Source organism: Ranitomeya variabilis, chromosome 7 (assembly GCF_051348905.1).
Source record: "Ranitomeya variabilis isolate aRanVar5 chromosome 7, aRanVar5.hap1, whole genome shotgun sequence".
Lineage (NCBI taxonomy): Eukaryota > Metazoa > Chordata > Amphibia > Anura > Dendrobatidae > Ranitomeya > Ranitomeya variabilis.
The window spans coordinates 109,271,920-109,299,288 of record NC_135238.1 but is presented as its reverse complement, the minus strand read 5'-3'; the positions used below and the strand labels follow the sequence as shown (position 1 = coordinate 109,299,288).

The following is a 27,369-nucleotide window of genomic DNA, read 5'->3' as shown; positions in this document are numbered from 1 at the left end:
ATAAAGCGTTTTGAAAATTGTCCACAAAGACCAGATATTGTACCTGGAGGCGGTCCTAAGCGTCCTGTATGAATCCCCCAACGGCCGTCACTCTTCTCTTCAGGGGCGCTGGTTTCCGCCCCCTTCGCGGTGTTTCTTCTTAAATCTGGCGCCTGCGCTGTGCGTGCCTGCCTGGGGCCTGCGCAGTGTTCATTGTGAGTCACACTCAGACGCAGGGTGCCTGACTGCGCCTGTGTGGGCAGTGCGGCCACCCTGTTGCTGAATACAGCAAGCCTCTGCCGTCTGTTCTGCACCAGCTGCAGGAAAACTACATTTCCCAGCGTCCCCCGATAGACCTGGCAGTCAGGGCATGCTGGGAGTTGTAGTTTTCCAGCTGCTGGAGCGCAGTGACGTCCATGGAGCCTGTACAGCGCTGGATAACACCGTACAGCGCTGGATAACACCGCACCGCGTCCGGAGGAGCCTGAAGACAGCGGCCACCACTGGGGTAACAGCTCCGCCGCCGCCGCTGTCAGGAGCCCTGGATCTGCGCTATGACCGACAATGAAGACTGCGCCTGCCCCAGGCAGGCACGCACAGCGCAGGCGCCGGATTTAAGAAGAAAAAGCGCGAAGGGGGCGGCGACCATCGCCCCTGAAGAGAAGAGTGACGGCCGTTGGGGGATTCATACAGGACGCTTAGGACCGCCTCCAGGTACAATATCTGGTCTTTGTGGACAATTTTCAAAACGCTTTATTGAGGTAATAACTTAATCAAAAACTAAAAGAGCCACCTTGTTAGACTGCAGCATTACTGCTGCACAAGGTGGCTCTTTTAGTTCATAACGGCTGGAGGGGGTGACAGTGGCCCTTTAAGGCAATCAGAAAGCCTGAAACACTGATGTCCAGCCTAGGATGGGTACCGTAAAAACACCAATCGTAGCCTGGAGCTTAGCAACTACGGCGTCAATAGGGCCAGCTCCGATTGGTGCTATAGACAATGACATCGATTGCACCAATCAGAACGCAAAGATGCGGTGTGACCTGGCAGTGACCGCCCTGTACGTCCTCATTTAAGCTGCGGATTTGTACAGGGCGATCACTGTTTCGCTTTGTGCACCTTGTTGGGCCTTGTGCCACAGAAGCCTATGCCATCGCTGTGATTGCTGCTGCTTCTCTTGCTGATCCTGCTAACAAGAAAAAAAGTTCCTGATCTCTACCTGATCCTTGCCTGATCTTTCCTAGTCCTCCCTAATTCCCCTCCCCCCTTCCCTCCCCTTTTTTATCAGTCTGCTACCCCTCCTCCCTACCGTGCGCTGTTCAGTACTTGATCGCTCATTTTTTGGCAATTCTTTTTTAGTGCGTCCTGCAGCCGCTGAACGCTGATCAGTGATGCAAATCACTGATCAATGTCCATGCTCGCTGGTTTTCAGAACTTTATTTGTCCCTGTCCATTTCTCCACCTCTTTGCACCACCTCCATGAGCGCATCTTACAGCCACCGAGCGTTGATTAGTGACTCAAATCCACACTTGTGCTGGCTGTTTTCAACAACTTTTTTTAACTAACTATTCACCCCCTCCCTCCTTTGCACCACTCCGTGTGTGCCTCCTACAGCCGCTAAGCTGCTGATCAGACATACACCACTGATTAGCACCCATGCTTTTTATTCCCCCTCTCTATTTTTTTATGCTGTTTTTGAACGACATCCGTGCATGTATCCTACAGTTGTCGAGCGATGGTTGGCAACGAACATCACTGACAGGCCTCCTGTTGTTTTGGGTTTTTTTGGTGAAAAAATAATTAAGTAAAAAATCATTTAGATTAGTTGATAGGATTAGATTAGATAGGGACAGTAAAAATATACCTTAGTAATCGTCATTTGCTACTTTGCTACAGTATTTTTAGCATCAGTTAATAGAAAAAAATATATAGATTAGTTGATAGGATTAGATTAGGGAACAGTTGTTGAAGGCTTTTTTTTGTTTTCAAAGAGATTCAAAAAAAATAATTTAGATTATGGGCAGTAAAATATGCCTACTACTACAGTATTTTTTACTGAATTGAATCAGGTTTAGTGTCAAAAGCGGGCAATCAGTAATTTGTTTTTTACTAATGTCTGTTTAGTAAGCTTGTTTTTTATTTTACCAAATTTTTATAATTTTCTTTCTATATTGTTTTCTTTTTTTTCTCTTCTAAATAAAAATATAAGTTTACACCAAGCACTGACAAACACACCTGAATAAAAGTTGGTACAAACACTACATACGTGAAAAATGTTATCCTGCTCATTACAAAACCGATATTCAGTGGAGGAGGCATACACTTTCCTTGTAAAAATTGAAGAAAAATGCAGCACTCACCCATCTGCAGTGGAGTGGTTATCTTTATTATACCATAAAGGTTTCAACAAGCGAAATCCATGGGAGCGGCAGGTGTTCAGAGGGATGCGGGGAAAGGAAGGTGGACACCTGCCGCTCCCATGGATTTCTTACTTCTGTCACAATGCTGAGCACCAATTACCCATAATTTTGCAAAGCTGCATGCCGATTATCAAGTGGATCTGCTACACAACAGTGCAAACTGCCCTGGTGCCGTTTATTCATCTTTCTTTGTGTGGATACACTTTTCTTGCCTTCGACATTGACAGTGATGGAGAGGATCCCATCTTCCTTTATTTTTCCTCCTCCTCTTCCTCAAGTGATACTGAACCGCCACGCAGACGCCCCAAGACAGAAAATGAACCAGCACCCACCGTTACTGACCCTGTATAGACCTCACCTCTCGAAACTTATGAGCCACAGATTCCTGATTTCATGGTGCAATCAGGAATCCAATTTGATGCCACTGGCCTCACAGAAATAGACTTTTTCAAAGTCTTTTTCTCTGAAGATTTTGTAAATCTCATGGTGTCGCAGACCAATTTGTACAAACAACAATTTTTACCTCAAAATCCGACACATCATTTGCCCACTGTACCCCTGTAGATGCCATAAAAATTATGAAGTTTTGGGGTCTGGATCTTCACATGGGGATAGTGATGAAGACAGAAATTCTGCAAAATTGTAGTGTTTTGACGTTTTGTTTAACACTCCACTCTTCCGCATGGCTATTGTCATGATCCAGGCCGGGATTTGTTTCTTGTTATTTTCTACCCGGTCTGGTCATGCAGGGTGGTTATTTCAGTCTGCTGTGGCCTGCAGACCAATGTTAGTGATTGTTCATGCTTCCAGGCTAGAGCAGCTGACCCCTTGATACCGTGTTTGTCCTCTGCCCATGTATTCTGTTCCAGTGACTTCCCTTTTCTGCTTTCCCACTTTGTCTTAGTGTTCACTCCCTGTTCTTGGACCTCTTGGTATGTGACCCGGCTTGGCTTCTTACCTGTTTTACTGTCTCTCATCTCAGTTATATCTGCTCCCATCTGGCCCTGACTTCTGGCTTGTATTTGACCATGTGTATTGCTGTTACCTCTGGTATTTCTTGTCCTGTCGGTTTCTGACTCTGCTCATCTGACCTCTCTTTCGCCACTTGGTGGTGCTTGTGCTGCTGCTCAGTGGTGTTACTCTATGTGTGCTACCTTTCTTCCCTCACCAGCATCCCCTCGTGGAGGTTGCACTATACTGCACTGCAGCAGCATTACAGCTATGCCCCGGACACACTATGAGGCCATCCACAAATTGTTGCATTACAGTGGTAGTGCGCAATGTCCTCCTCGAGATGACCCAAACTTTTACCTACTTTTCCAAGTTTGGCCCGTTATTGAGCACATCAGCAACAAGTTTTCACCCCCTGAGGAAGTGGTCACATACGAACGCGAAACGCGCGTTGGGGCACGAATCCAGGATCCGGACGGGCCACTACGGACATCTATGGGTAATTAATCCCCTTAGTTTTGTTACCAATATGTTACATATTGCGGGATGTCAGTGTATGATTCGTTATATGGTTGATGATATTACGCCACTACGGTACACATTTTAGCACGCATCAGAACTAATTGCATATATGCAGAGGCTATAAGTTACTGTCACCGCAATAATTTGGATACTATTGTCCCATCTTGTGAACCTGGAGCACTGGTTGCACTTTGGATTTAGTCACTGTTTACAAACGTTGTACTATTATATATGATGTCTTTTAGTGGATAATGAATTATTAATAAATATAATTTTATGTCACTTTTTTGGCCAGTTTTTTGACTCTTGTTTCTCCCATGTAAGTTTTCTGAGGTATATAACCCTTAAAGGGACATCTGCATGGATGAGTCCCTAATCCTTTTCAAGAGGAGGCTCAAATTACAGCAATACCTGCCCAATAAGAGGGCCAGGTACGGAATTAAACCTATAAGCTGTGTTAGCATACCATAGGGTACACTCACATGGTTAGAGTTTATGAAGGGAAGGATACCTGGATTCAACCCCCTGAATGCCCCCTGTCCTGGGAATGAGTGAGAAATTTGTGTGGGATTTGGCGCACTCACTGCTGGATCAAGGTTATCATCTCAATGTAGATAACTTTTATGCCAGCATCCCACTGCTCTAGTCCCTCTCTGTGCGAGCTACTGCAGCCTCTGGTACTGTCCGCAAAAATCAGAGAGGCCTCCCTAGGACACTAATTGGGCAGCTGCTCATAAAGGGTGAGAGCAGAGCCCAATGTAGCAACAACATGCTGGTGGTCAAGTACAAGGACAAGAATGTTTTCTTGATGGCAGCATTCCCAGCACTGTACAAGGTACCGCTATACAGGTCCACAAACCACAGTGTGTACTGGGGTACAATAAGAACATGGGTGTAGTTGATCTCTCTGATCAAGTCCTCCAGCTAAACAGTGCCATGAAAAAACCCAAGGTGTGGTACAAGAAGCTTGCCGTACACATTGTTCGGATGGCAATGTACTAAGCTATCCTGCTATCATGATGTGAAGGTCAGACCGGGATTTTCCTTCAGTTAGAGGAGGTAGTGATCAAGGCCCTAATATTTGGAAGTCAGGTAGAAGCGGGTTCAGTACTTCCAGAAGTGAAAGTGCCCGTGTTGTCCCAGGGCAACATTTCCCCGATGAGGTCCATCAAACTGCATAGAGAGAAAGAACTCAAAAAGGGTTCAAAGTGTGTTATAGAAGGGGAATACGAAAGGACACCATTTATCAGTGTGACGCCTGCCCTGACAAACCTGGTCTGTGTATGAAAAGCTATTTCAGACTCTAACACTCATCCATGGATTAATAACTTTATTTTTGGCTTACAGAACTTACATATGCCAACCTGATGTACACCACACAACTCATATGCCAACCTGGTGCACCCTACACTACTCACGTATGCCAGCCTTACGCACACTGCATAACTCACGTGCGTCACTAACTCACTATAGGGTCACTAAATATAAAATTATTTTCACAACTCAACTGGGGTTTCAAAGTGGTCACCACACATCTAGATATGTTCCTTGAGGGTAATTTCCACTGTTTAGTCACATCAGGGGCTCTCCAAATGCAACATGGCATTCGCTCTCAATTCCATCCAATTTTGCATTGAAAAAGTCAAATGGTTTTCCTTCCCGTCTGAGCCCTGCCATGTGCTCAAACAGTGGTTTTCCCCCACATATGGGATATCAGTTTACTCAGGAGAAATTTCACAACTTTTAGGGTTCAATTTCTCCTGTTGCCCTTGCAAAAATAAAAATAATTGGGGCTAAAAGATTATTTTTGTGGAAAAAATGTGATATTTTGTTTTCACAGATCTACATTATAAACTTCTGTGAAGCACCTGGGGGTTTAAAGTGCTCATCACACATCTAGATAAGTTCCTTAGGGGGGCTAGCTTCCAAAATGGGGTCACTTGTGGGGTGTTTCTATGGGATCCGCTATTGAGCACAACAGGGACTCTCCAAATGCAACATGGCGTCCGCTAATCCAGCAAATTTTATATTGAAGTCAAATGGCGCACCTTCCCTTCCGAACCCTGCCGTGTGCCCAAACAGTATTTTTCTCCCACATATGGGGTATCCGCATGCAAAGGAGAAATTGCACAAATTTTAGGTTCCACTTTTTGCTGTTACCCTTGTAAAAATACAAAAAATTGGGTCTTTTAGTGAAAAAAGTTAAATGTAAATGTTTTCCCTCCACATTCCATTAATTCTTGTGAAGCATTTGAAGAGTTCATAAGCTTCTTGAATGTTGTTTTGAGCACCTTGAGGGGTGCAGTTTTAGAATGGTTTCACTTTTGGGTATTTCCTGTTATATAGACCCCTCAAAGTCAATTAAAATGTGATGTGGTCCCTAAGAAAATGGTTCTGTAAATTTTGTGGGAAAAATAAAAAATTGCTGGTCAACTTATAACTTCCAAATAAATAAATATTTTGTTTCATAAATTGTGCTTATATAAAGTAGACATGTGGGAAATGTTATTTATTTACTATTTTATGTGACATACTGTATCTTTCTGATTTAAAGGCAAAAAAAATTCAAACTTTGAAAATTGCTAAATTTTCCACATTTTTGCCAAATTTCCATTATTTTCACAAATAAATGCAAGTCATATCGAATAAATTTTACCACTAGGATGAAGTACAATATGTCACAAAAAAAAAGCATTCTCAGAATCAGTGGAATCTGTTGAAGCGTTCCTGAGTTATTACCTCATAAAGTGACACTGCTTAGAATTGTAAAATTTGGCCCAGTCATGAAGATGAAAACAGGCTCGGGGGTTAAGAGGTTAGGGTACTTTCACACTAGCGTTAACTGCATTACGTCGCAAATCCGTTTTTTTTCCGAAAAAACGGATGCGTCAAAAAATTGAAAAACGGTGACAAACGTATGCCACGCATCCAGCATTTCGACGGATCCATCGCAAATCCGCTAAACGTTTCCGTCGAAAATACTGGATGTGTTGCATACGTTTTACCATCCGTTGTATCCGTTTTTCCGACGGATCCGTTTTTAAAATGGGAGGCTCCCAAATTTGATTGGCTACTGGAAAATTTGAAAAACTATATAGTTCTTGTTTTTACAGCCCATCTTTGAGGGTTTTAGTTTTGTGGCAGCGATGGAAGGTGTTCTTGGGAGGATTGCTAGTTTGGTTACCGACGTTATCTTTGAGACGAATCGCCTGGATATCATAGTACGGGAGAAGGAGGCGGCAGCGGAAAGGCGTAGGATGCTTCTGCAGCAACGGAGACGGAGGCGACTGGATACATCCGATTAATGAACTACGGATGACCCGGGGTGTCCACTCCACTCTGTACCTGGAGTTGCGGCACAATCCACACAAATTCCACAACTACGTGCGGATGAGGATGGAACATTTTGATTTTTTGCTTGCAAAAATGGAGGATGTCATCCGAAGACAGGACACAAGGATGAGGCTTGCCATCACACCGGCGGAGCGGCTGATGGTGACCCTGCGGTAAGCCTCTTTTTTTTTCTTCCATTGGTCATTTTTAATGTTATATTACATGCTGCAGACAATACTGTGCTGACATACTGCGCACTATTTTCTGCAGCATGTAATTTTAGTTTTCTTGGCGGACATTCCACTGCTTTATTTAAATGTCATTGCTGATATTGAATGTTAGATAACAGACTGCAGAAAATACTGCGCTGAAATATTGCGTTGCCTTTTCTGCAGTGTTTTTTTGGGGGGGTTTGATGACATGCAACTGTTTTTTTTTCTGTCATTGGTCATTTTTAATGTTATATTACATGCTGCAGACAATACTGCGCTGGCATACTGCGCACTATTTTCTGCAGCATGTAATTTTGGTTTTCTTGGCGGACATTCCACTGTTTTTTTACACCGGTTTCATGCTGGTTTTATTGTGTGTCCTGTCCTTAAAAAAAAATTAACAGTGCCATATTGAAACTTGTTGGTCTGTGCAATTTTTTCTAACATTTTTTTTTTTTTTTTTAAAGTTTCCTAGCTACGGGTGAATCTATGACTTCACTCCATTATCAATTCAGGCTGGGCATTTCCACTATCTCTGGAATAGTGAAGGACACATGTCAGGCTGTTTGGACCACTTTGCAACCAGAGTATATCCCCCAACCATCCATGGAAATCTGGTTGCGAAGTGCTGAAGAGTTTCAGCAAATTTGCAATTTCCCTAATTGTGTGGGTGCAGTTGACGGGAAACATATAAGGATTGCGAAACCGGCAGGAACAGGATCGGAGTATTATAATTATAAGAAGTATTTCTCCATCGTCCTTATGGCTATTGCAGACGCCAACTGCAGGTTCCTTGCCGTGGACATCGGAGCATATGGGCGGTCCAACGATTCGCAAGTTCTTAAAAACTCTCCAATGGGTCGTTGCCTTTATGGAGAGACCTACGATTTCCCGCCAGCCAGACCACTGCCAGGAACAAATGACCCAGCCATGGAATATGTTTTTGTAGGTGATGAAGCCTTTCAACTGTCGCCGCACCTACTGAAACCGTACAGTAGCCGGAACTTAAACCATACCAAGCGGGTCTTTAATTACCGGCTTACTAGAGCACGAAGAGTAGTGGAGTGTTCCTTTGGCATATTGACGGCGAAGTGGCGAGTTCTGCTGACGGCTATCAAACTGAAAACAACAACTATAGATGAGGTAGTTAAAGCCTGTGTGGTGCTCCACAACTTTGTCCTTTCAAAGGAGCCCGTTTCCTTGGATGATGAAGAGTTGGAGACCACCTTGTGGGACTACCGCAGCAGCTCGGTTCGCTCTACAGGTTCAGTCACAAGGATGAGGGACCAGTTTGCAGATTATTTTGTCTCACCTGTCGGGCGGATCCCGTGGCAAGACATGATTGTGTAACCTGTTTCCCATGTGTTTAGTTTATGTAAAAAATGTGTTTCTACCAAAACAAAAAAAAAAAAAAAAAAGGCCCAAAAGCGTGGTTTTCTTGCTAGTAAAACCATTATGTTATACCTTTCACATGTCTGGTGTTTGTTTTTATTAAACCTTTTTTATTATATTACCTTAATAAATCCACACACACACACAAAGAATAGAATTTAAATCAGAGAAAATTTTATTTGAACTCTTTTTTAAAAAAATATTTTTTTTTTTTCCAAAAAAATTGATATTTATTTTCCAATTTTTTTTTGTGGAAAATTTGCACATTTTTTAAAATAATATTTACATTAACACTTTACAAGTCTTCAAAGTGTGGGGTGGAGATACGAGGGGAGGAGGGGCAGGAAGGTTGGACCACGTCGATAGGTGGGGAAACCCTACTTGTTTGGGGTGCAGTGGAAGGGGGGGGAAACCAAGAGGCTGACCAGAGGGGGGTGGTGTTGGGGTAGGGGGAAGAGAAAAGCTGGGTAAAGAAAACATTGGGGAAGGAATTTGGTCTGGGGGCCGGGATGGTTGTGGGGACTGGGTTGGGTATTGTGACTGGGTAGGGTAGTGGGACTGGGTTGGGTAATGGGGCTGGCGTGGGGTTTGTGGCTGGGTTTGGTAATGGTGCTGGTGTGGGGATTGGAGCTGGGTTTGGTAATGGTGCTGGTGTGGGTATTGGGGCTGGGTTTGGTAATGGGGGGTATGGTGTGGAAATGGGGCCTGGGGTTGGGCATGGTGTGGAAATGGGGCCTGGGGTTGGGCATGGTGTGGAAATGGGGCCTGGGGTGGGGCCTGGGGTGGAATTGGAGTGGAGGTGTGGGGAGGTGTGTGGGTAGATTGGGGGTCATTGACGGCCTGCAGTAGAGCATTATGGCAGGTATTCATTACCCGCATCTGTTGCTCAAAAGAAAGCTTCTCCATGCTCCTGAGCATGGATTGAAAAAAAATATTGGCCGGATCGGGACTTACAGCTGAATGCAGCCTATACAAGCGACTGCTGGTTTCCTGGCTTGTTTCACTGATGCGGGATTGCACCATGTTGAAACCAGCAGTCACTTGCTCTCCCAAAATTTTGAAAGAGCCTTGGAAGGATGCATTCAGGTGTAAGAATTCAGGAGCATCGCTCCTTTCCTGACCCCTCTGTCGCTGACGCCACGAACCTAATGGTGGTCTCGAGGTGGCAAGATCAGAGGGGTGGGGTAAAGGGAACGCTAACTGTTCAGCATCAGATGCAAGCAATGAAGCCTGCAATAATGCTCCACTGCTTGGGGCGGATGAAGTGGAGGGGACAGAGGGGTCAGAGGAGGGGACAGAGGGGTCAGAGGAGGGGACAGTGGTGTGGGGCCTACCGACGTGGCCCTCAGTGGCGGACTCAGGAGGGATCGCTCCAGAGGGCGCAGAGGAAGATGCAGGCGCGCGGTGGCTGGAGAAGGTGCTGTGAAAGAAAAAACAAAAGAAATTAATACATTGGAATGAAAAAGCCCTGACTGAAAGCAAACTAAGTAGACAGGTTAACATGGTTATTAGTGGGCTGTAGAATACTTACACTCTGCTCAGCATGGTTCGCCTCAGGAAGGAGAGGGCCGGGCCATATTTGTATTTGCTCCTCCTCCTTCCTGCAGAGCCACTCGGGGCCTGCATCTCCTCGTTGAATTCCCTCTTAAAGCGATCCCTCAGTGACCGCCACCGCTTCCTAACCTTTCCAACTGTGAAGACAAGAATCAAAAGAAAAAAAAAAATTTGGTAAATGCAATACATTACAGTCAGCTCAAAACATCACTGGAAAGTGAATACTTACCTAGTTTGCTCAGCTGCTGAGGATGAAGGCTCTCCCGCCTTGGAAACAGGTTGCGACACACTTCGTCCCAGAGCCGACGGGTGACACCGGTATCGGCATGCCTGCGGTCAGCCATGTTCCACAGCGGCTCCCGCTCGCGAACCTCCTCGATGAGATTCTCAATGTCTATGTCGTCATCATCATCATCCTCTTCTGCGGGAACACGCTGTGAAGCCTGTGCCAAAAAAAAAAAAGAAAAACAAACAAATTAGTACACTGAAACACTAAAGTACCAATAGAATCCCCCTCCCAAAAAAAAAAAAAACTCACTGATGGCCGACCGCGGCGACGAGTCCGCCGACTCTGGGAGTGTCTGGGAGAACCTTCAGCGGCAGCAGCAGGAGCAGCAGCCTGAAATAAAGGAAACAAATTCTCAGTTAGGTAGGCATATATTTTCTGTGTTTAGTTATGTATGAAAGTCTGTTTTGTGTATGGTGCAGTGTGATGTGCGAAGCAACTGTTTCACCACTACTTACACTTGGTTCCTCCTCCACTTGCATCTCTCCACCCATCTCGCCCCCTTCTGACAGCTCCTCATCTGATTCAGCTTCCTGTTGAAACATAATTTATGCATGTAGTGATCAAAAAAAAGTAAAAAAAAAAAAAATTAAAATAAATTTTGTGTTAACTTACCGATACACGCTGTTGCTGTGGAGGAGGGCTGTCAGAAGAGGACATTGTTGTGGAAGCAAGGCCGGTGGCTGTGGTCCTGGTGTCTCTGTAAAAGTTAAAAGACACTTGCAATCTGCTCTACACATTGAAGTAGCAGATTGGGGTCTTCAAAACTTACTTTGAAAGATTTGTGGCTGTGGTCCTGGGCTGACAGGCGGCGGCTGTGGTCCTGGGCTGACAGGCGGCGGCTGTGGTCCTGGGCTGACAGGCGGTGGCTGTGGTCCTGGGCTGACAGGCGGCGGCTGTGGTCCTGGTCTCTCTGTAAGTTAAAAGACACTTGCAATCTGCTCTACACATTGAAGTAGCAGATTGGGGTCTTCAAAACTTACTTTGAAAGATTTGTGGCTGTGGTCCTGGGCTGACAGGTGGCGGCTGTGGTCCTGGGCTGACAGGCGGCGGCTGTGGTCCTGGTCTCTCTGTAAGTTAAAAGACACTTGCAATCTGCTCTACACATTGAAGCAGCAGATTGGGGGTCTTCAAAACTTACTTTTAAAGATGTGTGGCTGTGGTCCTGGTGGGCTTGCCTGGTGGGCTGGTCCTGGTATGGAACACAGGCGGGTGCTATGGACCTGGTCCCTGGTGTATCTATAATAAGTATAATGGATTTATAGTTAGACCACCCTCTAAACTAGGTAATGTTTTAATAAACACCCTGCTAAAATGATGTGAGAAAAGTTCATTAAATGTGAACACCAAAACCCCAAAACAGGTGCACGGTATACCATTCATTTCCATGTTCCCAAAAAAATATTTTTAAATGTGAACCCACCATGTAAACATATATTTACCACATTTTATTTTCAAAAATCACCTCCCAAAAAAACCTTTAAGTGTAACCTTTATTTAAAAAAAAATGCCCTCAACCAACTCTGTATTGCATTTGTAACCATTGGTACATACACCATTTTTAAATTTACCTTTATGAAATGATACTACGGACATTTTTTTAACAAAAATTTAATTATTTTCTTTTTTTTTCACTCTTTTTTTTAAAATCACAATTAGGAGCTGACATGCTCTTTATTTTAAATACAAGTACATCAACTGCAAATGGTTTTAACAGTAAAATAAAACCAACACTTTTAAATAGAAAAAAAAAACCACACTCACACATTCAAACCACAAGCTGCAGACCGCTAGACTTTTTAAAAAAACACATCAGATTTAAAAAAAAAAAAAAAAGCACATTTAAACCACATGCTGCACAGACCACTATACAGTCAATACATCAGAAAAAGGCAATTAACCAATTAAAGCATGGACAAATGCACATGCAATCAACAAGACGCACACAAACATTCATGGTATGTGTCCACATTCCGGATCGCATCAGAATTTGGTCAGGATTTTCCATCAGTATTTGTAAGCCAAAACCAGGAGTGTAACAAGAGGGAAAGTATAATAGGAAAACAGGCACACTTTTGCTTTTATCACCCACTCCTGATTTTGGCGTACAAATACTGATGGAAAATCCTGACCAAATCCTGATGCAATCCTGAACATTGACACATACCCTCCCACATGAACAGGCATAAGATTGGCAAAGGCATAATAAGGTGCAGGCACATGATACAAAAGCACACAACTGTCCAAAAATACACACATACACATGCACGCACATAGCTTTATGCAAATACACATATGTACAACAAAGGCAGAAAGGTGAACCCAATCAGAAGACGCATACACACACACACACACACACATACACATACAAAACGCTGACAATCCTTTGGCTGGAGCTGCATGTCTTCACAGTGGCTGGCATCATGGTGGATCTGGACTCTAGCATTGCACTGGCTGGTGCAGGACGATGGCAGGCCTCAGGTTCTCTTCAGGTTTTAAGCTCTTGCTGTAGTCAGTAGTACCTCATACACACACAAATGCACAGGCACACAGATGCACACAAAAATTGCAATACTCACACTGGCTCTATGGTGGCTGGAGTCTTGTGGCTGGAGTCCTGTGGCTGGCTGGGATCTTGTGGCTGGCTGGGATCTTGTGGCTGGCTGGGATCTTGTGGCTGGCTGGGATCTTGTGGCTGGCTGGGATCTTGTGGCTGGCTGGGGTCCTGTTGCTGGCTGGGCTCTTGCTGGCAGGCTTCTCCTCTCTTTGTCTTCTTGCTGGCATATGTGGGGTTGAAGGCCCAGGCCAGGTTTATATAGATTTGGGGGTGTCTGGCCAATTGGCAACAAAATTCTGCTTCTGAGCATGCTCAGTGTAAAAAAAACGTATTGCAGCGCTGTATTGCGTCGTACGACGTGTCCCGACGCATCCGTCGCTCATAGGCTTCCATTGCAGCCAACGACGTATGCCGCAGGATGCGTCGCGACACGTTTTTTAGGCGGAGACAAAAAACGTTACAATCAACGTTTTTTTGAGACGACGTGTCGCCAAATTTCGACGCATACGTCGTAAAACGTACACGACGTATGCCAATCCGTCGCAATACGTCGCCAATACAAGTCTATGGGAAAAAAACGCATCCAGCAAAAACTTTTGCTGGATGCGTTTTTTTCTGAAAAAAGACGTTTTGAGACGTAATGCAGTTAACGCTAGTGTTAAAGTAGCCTAAAACACTGTTTACCTTTGAACATAATTTTTTCTTTTTGATTCGTAAATGCAAAGTGAAGCAATATTTTAAATCAGGCGTGATTAATTTATGGCCTGCGGACTGTTTGCAGCCCACTGTGTATTTTTCTGTGGTCCCTGGGCACATTCTCATAAACCACAGTGCTCGGGCCAGTGTCCATTTGTTGCCGTCCGTGGGCTCTTTAATTGCTGTTGAGCATGCACATGCAGCTTTAAGTACTGAACACTGCTGCCTGTGCAGTGAAGACGCTGATGTACCTTGGAGCCAGCGCTCCAGTCTCACCAACAATGGCGACGGCAGCCCCAGCGCGTCCTGTGATGTCTATATGCCCCAGCACGTCCTGTGATGTCTATATGCCCCCAGCCCATCCTGTGATGTCTATAAGCCCCCAGCCCGTCCTGTGATGTCTATATGCCCCCAGCCCGTCCTGTGATGTCTATATGCCCTCAGCCCGTTCTGTGATGTATATATGCCCCCAGGCCGTCCTGTGATGTCTATATGCCCCCAGCGCGTCCTGTGATGTCTATAAGCCCCCAGCCCGTCCTGTGATGTCTGTATGCCCCCAGCGCATCCTGTGATGTCTATAAGCCCCCAGCCCGTCCTGTGATGTCTATATGCCCCCAGCCCGTCCTGTGATGTCTATATGCCCTCAGCCCGTTCTGTGATGTATATATGCCCCCAGGCCGTCCTGTGATGTCTATATGCCCCCAGCGCGTCCTGTGATGTCTATATGCCCCCAGCCCGTCCTGTGATGTCTGTATGCCCCCAGCGCATCCTGTGATGTCTATATGCCCCCAGCCCATCCTATGATGTCTATATGCCCCCAGCCCGTCCTGTGATGTCTATATGCCCCCAGCCCTTCCTGTGATGTCTATATGCCCCGAGCCCGTCCTGTGATGTCTATATGCCCCCAGCCCTTCCTGTGATGTCTATATGCCCCCAGCGCGTCCTGTGATGTCTATATGCCCCCAGCCCGTCCTGTGATGTCTATATGCCCCCAGCCCTTCCTGTGATGTCTATATGCCCCCAGCCCTTCCTGTGATGTCTATATGCCCCCAGCCCGTCCTGTGATGTCTATATGCCCCCAGCCCGTCCTGTGATGTCTATATGCCCCCAGCGCGTCCTGTGATGTCTATATGCCCCCAGCCCGTCCTGTGATGTCTGTATGCCCCCAGCGCATCCTGTGATGTTTATATGCCCCCAGCCCATCCTATGATGTCTATATGCCCCCAGCCCGTCCTGTGATGTCTATATGCCCCCAGCCCTTCCTGTGATGTCTATATGCCCACAGCCCGTCCTGTGATGTCTATATGCCCCCAGCCCGTCCTGTGATGTCTATATGCCCCCAGCCCATCCTGTGATGTCTATATGCCCCCAGCCCGTCCTGTGATGTCTATATGCCCCCAGCCCATCCTGTGATGTCTATATGCCCCCAGCTGTCCTGTGATGTCTATATGCCCTCAGTCCATTCTGTGATGTCTATATGCCCCCTGCCCATAGCCCTTTGTGTGATGTGTATATGTCCTCAGCCCCTCCTGTGATGTATATGCCCCCATCCGTTCCTGTGATGTGTATATGCCACCTGCTGCTCCTGTGATGCGTATATGCCACCAGGCACTCCTGTAATGAGTGTATGTCCCTATCCACTTCTGTGATGTGTGTATGCCTGAACCCCTCCTGTGATGCATATATGTCTCCAACCCATCCTGTGATGTTTTTATGCCTTCAGCTTCTCCATGATGTCTCTATGCCCCCAGCCATCACATTAGAGGTGACTTTATTAATTGTTTGACCAAATATTGAAGAAGAACTTACAAACTGATAATTTTTACAGCCCGAGAATGATGGTATAAGTATCCAAATGCCCCTGGCAGAAAAAGGTCCCCCACCTCTATTCTAAAGGGTCTTTATTTAAAAAAAGGAAAAAAAAGTATAATTTTGTTTTTGTAGAACTTTGTAAGGCTGCTTTCACACTAGCGTCGTATGACGCATGTCGCAATGCGTCGTTTTGGAGAAAAAACGCATCCTGCAAAATTGCCTGCAGGATGCGTTTTTTTCTCCCTACACTTGCATTAGCGACGCATTGTGACGGATTGCCACACGTTGCATCCGTCGTGCGACGGATGCGTCGTGTTGTGGCGCACCGTCGGCACAAAAAAAGTTACATGTAACATTTTTTTGTGCGTCGTGTCCGCCATTTCCGACCGCACTTGCGCGGCCAGAACTCCGCCCCCGCCTCCCCAGACATCACAATGGGGCAGCGGATGCGTTGTAAAACTGCATCTGCTGCCCCCGTTGTGTTTTTTTTGCACAGTATGCGTCGGTACGTCGGCACGTCGCATTGCGACGTGCGTCGTACGACGCTAGTGTGAAAGTAGCCTAAGTCCTATATCTGCAGTGAATATAAAAAGTTTATCCCCTGATAAAATACAAGGTCTTGTAAAAAAATGATACCAAGAAGAATCCTTTCAGACCTTTTTCCACTGTTCATTCCAGGCATAATTTGAAAAAATCCATGGAGAAACAATCAGAAATATTTTTTTGAGAGGCGGGTGGTCAAAATAACAAAACAAATAATGTGGTTACATGTGTGTGAATACCATTTTAAAATTGTGTGAGATAGCACTCTCTAAGTGTGTTGGGGGACACTCGCTTGCCATCCGGTTTATTTAAATGCAGCATAAACCGGATAGAGTACAGTCTGTACCATTACATTCACAAAACATAATAAGACACCAGTCTGTTTATGTAGCAAATACACTTCTCTGCCTTCTTGCAACCCCCTTGTCTGAGTTTACTTTCCAGGAGCTCCGCTTCACACGCTGACTCCTTGTCAGTCCTGGCTTCCAGGGAAGAGCTGCCTTACTAGGATCACTGTCCCATATGATGACTTGCTCCACAACTTCCCACCCGACAGTTCCAGACCCTTAGAAGAACGGTAGCATCCCCAACACAGTTAGCCATCACAGGCTCTGCAGGTACATGGTCTCACCACGTGCTATTCAGGAAGTCTCCACTAGCAGGACCTTCCAACAGACTATCTAGGTACATGGCCTCACCACGTGCTATTCAGGAAGTCTCCACTCACATGGCCTTCCAACACAGAAACCATGTGACCACAACACAGTCTCATTATATCGCATGAGACACACCCCTTGATGGGTGGTAGGTGGTTGGCCAGACTCAGCCAGCTCTTCGGCCAACCCTGTAAGCCCAGCCCCTTACAAGCTAAGCAAAGCTCGTGAAACTACAGGTCCCAGAGCAAAATAATAATAATATCTTTATTTTTATATAGCACTAACATATTCCGCAGCGCTTTACAGACATTATCTTTGCTGTCCCCAACGGGGCTCACAATCTAAATTCCCTATCAGTATGTCTTTGGAATGTGGGAGGAAACCGGAGTGCCCGGAGGAAACCCACTCAAACATGGAGAGAACATGCAAACTCTTTGCAGATGTTGTCCTTGGTGGTATTTGAACCCAAGACTCCAGCACTGCAAGGCTGCAGTGCTATCCACTAAGCCACCGTGCTGCCCCATTTCAATTAAATAAATAAGGCAGCACTCTGCAGTGCCAAAACTTGCAAATATGAAATATGAAAATTTAATTGCATAACTGTACTAGAACTATGAAAAATTTAGAAAGTTTAGCCCATGAATTGGCCAATTCAGGTGTACCTGGTAGCAACGATAAGGTATTTCTCGTTTACCAGGACCTAGCAATGTCTTTCCTCTCTTAGAATAAAGTCTTGATCTGTATGAACATGAATCCTCTGTTAGACTAGAGGGTTAATGTGCCTGGAGCTGTGCAGGACCGCTCCTGATACTGAGAGCTGAGTTTCAGCTGTAAGTATCAGCTGACATCTGGCGGTGATCACCGGCGCACAGCCTCCTGCGTGTGGGCGATCACCATGACGTACATGTACTGTATCGGCAGGGAAGTCCTTCCAGATCATGATGTACATGTACTACAAATGTCGGGAAGGGGTTAATATGAGTTTAAATGTGATTGGGGATGTACTTTGGTTCAGAATATGCCGATTGTGAGACAGTGACCAACGTTGTGAATAGCCGATATATGTCACAGAGGAGGAGGTCCTCTGCGCTGTAAGCCTGAAATGTTGCTCTTGAATACAAATTTAAAAAAACTGACCGTCACATCCAAACATAGACTAAGTGTGAACAGGTGCTGAACCTAGAGTCACCAACTCATATACAGTACAATGAAATAAATAAGGCAGCACTCTATAGCACCAAAACTTGCAAACATGAAATATGAAAATTGAATTGCATTTATGCACTAGAAATATGAAAAATTGAGAAACTTTAGCGCATAAATTTGGCCAATTAATGTGTACCTGGTAGCCACGATAAAGGTACACTAAATGACTTACCAACGATCACGACCAGCGATGCGATCGTTGGTAAGTCGTTGTGTGGTCGCTGGGGAGCTGTCACACAGACAGCTCTCTCCAGCGACCAACGATCAGGGGAACAACTTCTTCATCGTTGAAACTGTCTTCAACGATGCCGAAGTCCCCCTGCAGCACCCGGGTAACCAGGGTAAACATCGGGTTACTAAGTGCAGGGCCGCGCTTAGTAACCCGATATTTACCCTGGTTACCATTGTAAAAGTAAAAAAAAAAACACTACATACTCACCTTCTGATGTCTGTCACGTCCCCCGCCGGCGGCTTCCCTGCACTGAATGTGTCAGTGCCGGCCGGCCGTAAAGCAGAGCACAGCAGTGACGTCACCGCTGTGCTCTGCTTTACGGCCGGCGCTGACACATTCAGTGCAGGGAAGCCGCCGGCGGGGGATGTGACAGACATCAGAAGGGTGAGTATGTAGTGTTTTTTTTTTTTTTTACTTTTACAATGGTAACCAGGGTAAATATCGGGTTACTAAGTGCGGCCCTGCGCTTAGTAACCCGATATTTACCCTGGTTACAAGTGAACACATCGCTGGATCGGTGTCACACACACCGATCCAGCGATGACAGCGGGTGATCAGCGCCGAAATAAAGTTCTGGACTTCTAGCTCCGACCAGCGATATCACAGCGGGATCCAGATCGTTGCTGCGTGTCAAACTCAACGAGATCGCTATCCAGGACGCTGCAACGTCACGGATCGACGTCTGTTGTGAATTTGGATTCTGGGCTCCCCCGGTGGCTACTGGTGGAATTGAACTGGTGTCTTCATCTTCTCTGTTCACCTGTTCCCATCAAGATGTGGGAGTCGCTATATAACCTTGCTGCTCTGTTAGTTGCTTGCCGGTCAACAATGTTATCAGAAGCCTCTCTGTGCTTGTTCCTGCTCCTAGACAACTACTAGATAAGTTGGACTCTTGTCCATGTTTGTTTTTGCATTTTTGTTCCAGTTCACAGCTGTAGTTTCGTTACTGTGTCTGGAAAGCTCTTGTGAACAGGAATTGCCACTCTGGTGTTATGAGTTAATGCCAGAGTTTTAAAGTAATTTCTGGATGGTGTTTTGATAGGGTTTTCAGCTGACCATGAAAGTGTCCTTTCGGTCTTCTGCTATGTAGTAAGTGGACCTCAAATTTGCTAAACCTATTTTCATACTACGTTTGTTATTTCATCTTAACTCACCGCCAATACATGTGGGGGGCCTCTGTCTCCTTTCGGGGTATTTCTCTAGAGGTGAGCTAGGACTAATATTTTTCTCTGCTAGCTTTATTTAGTCCTCCGGCTGGTGCTGGGCATCTAGAATCAACGTAGGCATGCTACCCGGCCACTGCTAGTTGTGCGTTAGGTTTAGTTCATGGTCAGCTTAGTTCCCATCTTCCAAGAGCTAGTTTCTATATATGCTGATGCTATGTTCTCTTGCCATTGAGAACATGACAGACGTCATTCTTGCTGCAAAGTCGCTTAGTGTGAAGGTACCTTAAGGCATTTCTTGTTTACCAGGAACTAACAATGCCTTTCCTCTCTTAAAATAAAGTCCTCATCTGTATGGGAACATGAATCCTCTGTTAGACTAAAATCTATATCTTTGGAGGGGTAGTGGTCCTGCTGTGATTAAAAACACCTTTGGCTAAAAGACAGAGTTCTCAGTCAGAAGTCTAATGAATACTAATGAGTTGTTCTGAAGCCACTCCTTTGTTATTTTAGCTGTGTACTTAGTGTCATTGTCTTGTTGGAAGGTGAAAGTCTGAGGTCCAGAGCACTCTGGAAGAGGTTTTCATCCAGGATATCTCTGTACTTGGCCGCATTCATGTTTACTTCAATTACAACCTGTCGTCCTGTCACTGCAGATGAAAAACACCCCCATAGCACGATGCTGCCACCACCATGTTTCACTGTTGGGATTGTTTTGGGCAGGTGATGAGCAGTGACTGGTTTACTCCAAACGTACCGCTTAGAATTATCGCCAAAAAGTTCTATCTTCATCTCATCAGACCAGAGAATCTTATTTCTCATAGTCTGGGAGTCCTTCATGTGTTTTTTAGCAAACTCTATGCGGGCATTCATATGTCTTGCACTGAGGACAGGCTTCTACTCTGCCATAAAGGCCCGACTGATGGAAGGCTACAGTGATAGTTGACTTTGTGGAACTTTCTCCCATCTCCCTACTGCATCTGTGGAGCTCAGCCGCAGTGATCTTGGGGTTCTTCTTTACCTCTCTCACCAAGGCTCTTCTCCCACGATTGCTCAGTTTTGCTGGACGGCCAGGTCTAGGAAGACTTCTGGTGGGCCAAAACGTCTTCCATTTTATTATTAATTTATATAGCACCATTAATTCCATGGTGCTGTACATGAGAAGGGGTTACATCAAAATACAAATATCACTTACAGTAAGCAAAACTATCAATAACAGACTGGTAAGAGGGAAGAGGACCCTGTGTGGTCATTACAAGCTGTAAGCTGTAAGCTTCTTTGAAGAGGTGGGTTTTCAGGTTTCTTTTGAAGGATCCAAATGTGGTGGATAACCGGACGTGTTGGGCACAGAATTCGAGAGGAAGGGGGATATTTGGGAGAAGTCTTGTAGGCGATTGGGTGGGGAGCGAATAAGCGTGGAGGAGAGAGGCCCAGAGATTGCGTGAGGGAAGATAGTGAGAGATTAGTTTGGAAATATATGGAGGAGAAAGGTTATGGATGGCTTTGTAGGTCAGTGTTAGTAGTTTAAACTGGATACGCTGGGAAATTGGAAGCCAGTGAAGGGATTTGGAAAGAGGGGAAGCAAGAGTGTAGCGAGGAGAGAGATTAATTAGTCGGGCAGCAGAGTTAAGGATGGACTGGAGGGGTGCGAGAGTGTTAGAGGGTAGGCCACAGAGGAGGATGTTGCAGTAGTCGAGGCAGGAGATGATTAGGGCATGCACGAGCATTTTGGTAGAGTGAGGATTGAGTAAAGGACGGATTCTGGAAATATTTTTGACCTGGAGGCGACAGGAGGTGGCGAGAGCTTGGATGTGCGGTTTGAAGGACAGGGCAGATTCAAGGGTTACTCCGAGGCAGCGGATTTTGGGGACGGGAAAATGTGATTTCATTTATTTTGATAAATAGATCGGGTAGGGAAGATATGCTAAAGCGATCCCGACAACGATACGACCTGTCAGGGATCGTTGCTGCGTCGCTATGTGGTCGCTGGTGAGATGTCAAACAGTGAGATATTCCCAACGATGTTGTGTCGTGTCGTTGGTCGTTGTGACCCTGTCACATGGCAGCTATTATGACGATTCAGACCTCGATGAGGGACGTCCTGTGTGAACGAGGTCGTTGGTAAGGTGTCAAACACAGCGATGTGTGCTACCCAGCGGGACCTCAACGATCAAAAAAAGGTCCAGGCCATTCCGACACAACCAGCGATCTCACAGCAGGGGCCTGGTCGCTGCTACGTGTCAAACATAGCGAGATCGCTACTGAGGTCGCTGTTGCGTCACAAAACTTGTGACTCAGCACTGATCTCGCTAGCGACCTCACTTAGTGTGACGGGGGCTGTAGATCTGAGTGTCATCAGCATATAGATGGTACTGGAAGCCATAGGACCTTATGATTTGTCCCAGGCCGAGTGTATAGATTGAGAAGTGTAAGGGCCCAAGGACAGAGCCTTGAGGGACACCAACAGAGAGGGGGCGAGATGAAGAGGTAGTTTGGGAGTAGGAAACGCTAAATGTGCGGTTGGTAAGGTATGAGGAGATCCAATATAGGGCAAGGTCTTTGACACCAAAGGAAGAGAGGATCTGAAGTAGGAGGCAGTGGTCAACTGTCGAAGGCTGAGGACAGGTCTAGAAGAAGGAGTATAGAGAATTGTCTGTTAGCTTTGGCTGTAAGTAAGTCATTAGCAATTTTGGTCAGGGCAGTCTCAGTGGAATGGTGGGGATGGAAGCAAGATTGTAGGTTGTCGAAGAGAGAGTTGGATGCAAAGTGAGAGGAAAGTTCAGCATGGACGTGCTGCTAAAGTAGTTTGGAAGCAAATGGGAGCAAAGATATGGGGCGATAGCTGGACATAGCGCTTGGGTCAAGGGATGGCTTTTTGATCATAGGTGTGATTGTGGCATGTTTGAAAGCAGTGGGAAAGGTACCAGAAGTTAGTGATAGGTTGAAGAGATGGGGTTGGGGAGGAGGTGGGATGAGATGGGGTCAAGTGCACAAGTGGTGACGTGTGATTTGGAGAGAAGACTAGCAAACTCCCCTTCAGTGATTTTGGAGAGGGAAGTTATGGGGTTTGGGCATTGGTCTGGTATACAAAGGGGTTGTGGTGGTTTGACAACAAAGACTTGCCTTGTTTGGTCTATCTTATTTTTGAAGTGCTTGGCAAAGTCCTCGGCAATGATTAGGGAACTCGGAGGGGGCAATGGTGGGCGGAGGAGGGAGTTAAAAGTGTTGAACAACTGTTTGGAGTTGTGGGATAAAGAAGATACAAGGGATGTAAAATAGGCCTGTTTAGCAGAGGTGAGAGCTGATTTGAATGTGAGTGTTGCTTGTTTGAGTGCAGTGAAATCATCTTGCAAATCAGTTTTCTTCCAACGCCGTTCAGCAATTCTGGATACTTGCCGAAGCTTTTTAGTGATGTTATTGTGCCTGGTTGTCTATTGGTTCGTAGCACTCTGCTATGCATGACAGGGGTGACCGTGTCAATAGCTGATGAAGGGGGCATTGTAGAAAGCAGTGGCAGTGTCTGTGTCGTGGAGTGAGGATATGGATACTAGGGGTAGGATAGAGTCAGAGTGTGTGGGTGTCTAGGTGTGCAAGGTTCCTGCGTGGGTGCGCATGTTGCTGGACATGGGTGACAGGTGAGGAGGACGGGGATGAGAAAGTGAGTAGATGGTGGTCAGATAGAGGGAGAGGGGAGGTGGTGAAGTTAGATAGGGAGCAGAAACGGGTGAAGACCAGGTCTAATGTGTGTCCGTCTGTGTGGATGGCTGAGGAGGACCACTGAGTAAGTCCAAAAGATGAAGTAAGGGACAGGAGTTTGGAGGCTGCTGACTGGTGGGTGTCAATGGGGATGTTGAAGTCACCCATTATGATGGTGGGAATGTCAGCAGAGAGAAAGTGAAGGAGCGAGGTGGAGAATTGGTCAATAAAGGCTGTGGTCGGGCCCGGAGGTCGGTATATGATGGCCATTTGGAGGTTGTAGGGGGAGTAGATGCAGACAGAGTGGACTTCAAAAGAATGAAGGATAAGGGAGGGTAGAGGTAGGATTGGGTTAAATGTACAGTTGGAAGAAAGGAGAAAGCTCACTCCTCCACCATCTTTGTTGCCAGGGCAAGGAGTGTGGGTGAAGTGGAGGCCACTGTAACATAGTGCAGCAGGGGAGGCTGTGTCAGAGGGTTTCAGCCATGTTTCAGTGATGCCCAGAAAGAAAAGATTATGAGAGGTAAAGAGGTCGTGAATCACGTGGAGTTTATTGCAGACGGAGCGGGCATTCCATAGTGATCCAGAGGGAGGGTGCAGGGGGGTGGGCGTCATAGGCACGTATTTGAGGTGAGCAAGATTTGGGGTGTTTATATTGGGTTGGGAGCAGTAGTAGGGGGTAGTAATGGGAGGTATGAGCCGTGGGGGTCCAGGATTGGGAGATATGTCGCCAGCATTGAGGAGAAGCAGAGAGAGACAGAGCAGGTAGGAGAAGGAGAGTGGGCGACTTGTTTTGTGTTTTATTAGGAGAGATCTGAGGTTGAGGAGTAGGTCAACAGAGAGGAGAAGGAAAAAAAAACTAATAGCAGCCAGCGGACATACCAGGAATAGCAGGGTGAGGAAGATCAGGAAAGTTGGGTGATGGGAGTGAAGTTGCAGCCAGCGTACATACCAGGAATAGCAGGGTTAGGTAGATCAGGAAAGTTGGGCGATGGTGATGGGATTGGGGGTTGCAGCAAGCGGACATACCAGGAATAGCAGGGTGAGGAAGATGAGGAAGGTTGGGTGATGGTGATGGGATTGGGGTTGCAGTATTCACAGAAAAGAGAAAAATGTATTTGGGGATCTATATAGTTAAGAAACTCACAGAAAAATCCCCAGTGCTTAATGGATAAAAATTACCTTTTATTAATTAGATTCTTAACAATTCCAAATTGGTGCACTACAAAAACCATCACCATGACAACAACATACCATAGAAAAGACCAGGGTGGTGCCTGACCCTGCACTCCACTACATGCACCCTACATGCCAGCGGAGGTTGGCACCCTACTACCTGCGCAAATGGCGCCCCCGCTCACCGTCGACTATCCCTTCTACCCTTAACGGGCCCTAATGAGGTGGGATAAGACTGTCTAAATCACGCATATCAAACCCCAATCATTTGTATAGTCCACATTGATAGAGTGGCAGATCTCTGATTGCATCTATCCTTCCCCTACCTGTCAGCGGAGGTTGGCACCCTATTTTAGTACGCCAGTGGCGCCACCGCTCCTCGGCGGCTATCCTCTATCCTGTCCCTTGTAAGGCAGTTGAGGGCAAGAATAACTAAGGTGCTGTAGTGCTTTGAAGTGTAGAAAGTGTTCCTCAGGATTACTTATATATATATATATATATATATATATATATATATATATATATATATATATATATATATATATATGTATGACCGGGGATCCCCTTAACATGATACTCATTCACAATACATATACACAGGACACAGTATGATTTAATGATACATGATTCCAGATACCAGATCCAATCTTATACATATCCGGATCCCCTTATGATACTCGTTCACAATGTATATATACAAGACAAGATACTAATTGATGATTTGATGATACATAATTTAGGATACCAGATCCAATCCGTATATCAAGACACGTTTCCCCTCTATGAATACATGAGGTTCATCAGGAGTAAAAAAGTTGCCAAAGGGTTACTTAGCTTCTCACAGTTCATAGGTTATAGCCGATACAATCCTTAGCACCTCAGGGCATGTCCCCTCCTGATATGATGCCTCAGAAAAAGTGCCAGAGTACATGCGTTTTATATCCTGCCCATTATCCATTCATACATATCACCTGGTTGCTTAGCGTGCGTGTCAGCACGCCGCACATCCGGTTCCCAACCAGCGTTCCAGATGCCTCACGTGATCCAGATTATGTGACCACACTTCCTGCAGTGTCTGTGCGCAGGCGTGAATTCCCACGCATGCGCTGACGCTACTACGTTCCAGGTGTGCGTTTCACCTCCTGCGCCTGCGCATATGCGGTTACCATTTGCCAATAAAGGCGCTGATTTCTCCAACACGCATGCGCCATCAGGTATCATTATAGCTGTGGAAGAGCCCGTAATCTGAATTTAATACAACGCTGCACATGATATAAGTGTGCTCAGATTACGGCAGCTGCACATGCGCTGATGTCATTGCATTACCAGTGTGTATTTCCCCCATTACGCCTGCGCCACCCCCATCAACGTTCGCCTGCAGAGGCACTTAATTTCTTGCTATCATTACTATGCAGGCACATTCAGTGTTCAGATGTTAGATCATATTTATACCTGAACAGACGCATGGATGTATTTTACACATATACTGCATCCACTGCGCATGCGTTCTTTGCACATTACCAGGGATAATACGACATTGTGCCACGGCGCTGTATTTAGCTCCGCAACAGTGAGGTCACCACAAAATAATCAGTTTTTAGGCGTATAACCTCCACACCTCTTACGCATAGTCGAGCTTTTCATTATCTTTTTATAGTCATCAATGCATGTACCCATCCCATTATTTCTATCAAAAACAATGCTTTTGACGAGTGACTGCAGATGTAATGTCTCAAAAATAAAGATGGATAATCATACATATTTAACCCATTCGGGTCAATATTGCAGGTAAACTTATTGCCGATTTTTCATCAACAGGGAACAACTCATAAGTAACAACCAAAGTTCATTTGTTCGTTCAACCCCCTTGGGGAAACCGTATCCAAACTGTGGATCCATTTTACTACCTTCTGTAGAATTCTTCTGTCCCAATTCCACCTCGAATTGATGGAACCACCACTTCTATAACACAATGGAGAAGCAACTGAGGTCTCCCTGGTGCACACCCCGGACATGTCTCGATATAGGAGTGTCCCTCGTGTGCCTGATATCCCCTAGGTGATCCCCTATCCTGCTCTTCAGTTCTCTTTAGGTTTTTCCCACATAGTTCTTAGGGCAAGTACATTTAAACAGATATATCAAACCGCTTGTCTTGCAGTTGGCAAAGTGTCTATTTTCAAACACTTGGCCTGTACTCGCACTGAAAAAATGATTTCCTCTTGATAAGTAACCACAGAAGGAACAGCCACCGCACCGAAACGTGCCCAGCTGTCTTCTATCAAGCCAAGTACCACTCTTTTTTGGGGGAGTAAAAGTGCTGTGTACAAGTTGATCCCTTAGGGACCTCCCCCTTTTATAGGTGATCGTAGGTGTTTCGGACAAGAATTCCTTTATGTCTGTATCCGCCAATAAAATGTCCCAGTGTCTACTGACAATGTCCCTCACCTCACGGGAACAGTCATCAAAACGCCCAATGAGTCTCACAGTGGGGTCCGACTCCTCCTTACTCTTGTAGTATAGTAAAGCACGGCACTCTGGGTATCTGGGAGGTGCTCAAGTTAGGTATCCAACCCGTGGTACATAAGCAATAATCTACTTGGCACTCAGGAGAACTTTGTGGTGAAGTAAAACATGATTTATTCAGTGCATCCAGTTCAACATGAACGTTTTCGGTCCCAACATAGGACCTTCATCAGACAGGATATTTGAACACTGGACTACACAACGTGTCTGAATGGGCCCACAAGTGGTTCCAATACCAGACCGGGTCCAGGAGGTGTAGCACGGCCTTGAGCAGAGAAATGAGGAAGCGCTGTGGACAGGCTAGATACTCGCTGATGTGGGGAGCGCTGGTGCTGCTGCGGTTAGAACGCGCCGTGCTGCAGGGAGCCCTCCCGGAGAAGCTTCACACACAAAGTTCTCCTGAGTGCCAAGTAAATTATTGCTTCCTCCTTACTCTTGGGTTGCAGGAGGCTAATCCTT

The 27,369-nt window shown here is 45.8% G+C and overlaps 1 protein-coding gene and 1 long non-coding RNA gene across 5 annotated transcripts in view; one reads left to right on the top strand and one right to left on the bottom strand.

The window, feature by feature from the left end:
- Positions 1 to 27,369, top strand: part of HIBCH (3-hydroxyisobutyryl-CoA hydrolase) — a 962,330-nt gene that overhangs the window by 687,073 nt on the left and 247,888 nt on the right. The gene's annotated exons all lie outside the window — the stretch shown is intronic.
- Positions 11,108 to 11,880, bottom strand: LOC143786341 (uncharacterized). Its single transcript, XR_013218267.1, has 3 exons — positions 11,423 to 11,880; positions 11,266 to 11,350; positions 11,108 to 11,183 (listed from the first exon to the last, which is right to left on the bottom strand). It is a non-coding gene; the product is annotated as an uncharacterized LOC143786341 (long non-coding RNA).